The sequence below is a fragment of the Mastomys coucha genome, chromosome X (genome assembly GCF_008632895.1).
Source record: "Mastomys coucha isolate ucsf_1 chromosome X, UCSF_Mcou_1, whole genome shotgun sequence".
NCBI lineage: Eukaryota > Metazoa > Chordata > Mammalia > Rodentia > Muridae > Mastomys > Mastomys coucha.
This window is the reverse complement of record NC_045030.1, coordinates 152,665,404-152,666,703: the sequence shown is the minus strand read 5'-3', so window position 1 is coordinate 152,666,703 and position 1,300 is coordinate 152,665,404.

Here is a 1,300-nt window from a genome sequence, read left to right as displayed (position 1 = left end):
ACCCACACAGAATTAAAATACTGCAAATTTAGCAAAAATGTTTTCCACTGTTGTTTTTGAGACAGTGCCTTATGTAGCCCTGGCTACTACTATTCAATGACAAATTCCCCCAGTGCTGGGATCCCAGGTGTGTGCTACATCCAGCTGGTGAAACACTTTTAAGGTTCAGAGGTCTAATTAAGGAAGACAAGCGCTCAGCAAATGCTTCAAGGCTATCAGCAGCCTTGTTCTCAGATGTAGTCTGCCAAGATAAACACGGAGGAACTCCACACAGTAAGAAATAGACACTGCACCACTGTGTCTTTCCTAATGTTTTTATGGTACCTCGGATTTTGAGGCAGTGTGCGCAAACCTAGGAGATGAAGTTATAGTCAACAAATAATTAGAAAAGACCTCTTGCTTGTGAAACCATGTGCCGATGCATTCCTTTGTGTACCACTTTTCAGGAACGAAAAGCTTTCTGGATGCTAGTAGAATACAAGGTCCACAAGCGGCCTGATGGATCTTGATTTTAAACTTGAATGATTTCAGCTTGTCTAGTGAATTCTGACTAGCTCAGTTCCTAGTCTTAGAACTCCTAAATAAGAGCAAACCTAATTTCCCCGTAGAAAGAAAATGGGATTCCCCTGGACCCTCCCCAGACTGTCCACATAGTAAACTTGTCCCTAATGTAAAACCAGAGTAGAAGATCCTCTGCAACATGCTACTTTCTCAGCTATAGCTCTTTGATTCAGAAATAAGAAAGCATCTTTTTATGAACTTTGTTGAGACATTACTTCAAAATTGGCATTAAAAACCAGTTTCTGAAAACATGCTGATTTCTTGATCCTCCTGCCCAGACCTTTTCCGTGCAGGGTCACAGGCCATGCCATTCTATCAGGCTTAAGTTTGTTATCCCCTCATTTCCCCTCAGTTTAGGGAAAGCCTGAAAAAGCATTAACTTATACTTTTGCCATATGTTTATACAGCTATAAATTTAAATCTTTACTTGCCTATGTTTTATGTGTTTATAAAGCACTCAAAATTGTAGCTTATGTGAATAAGACTCCTGTAAAAAAAAATTAATACTCCAACACAATCTTTCTGTTGGGTAAAAATATCCTACACACATGATTAAAACAATCTTTTCTTTGTTTGGGAAATTTCCTATTCACACTAGTTGAGAAAACCAACCATTTCAACAATTAAAATAGTATTTCTATGTGACGACAACTGAGCACCACCTAGCGGTCAACATTTGGAACTACTGACCTTAATTCAAAATTGGCATGAAAAACTAGTTTCTAGAAACATTTTGGAG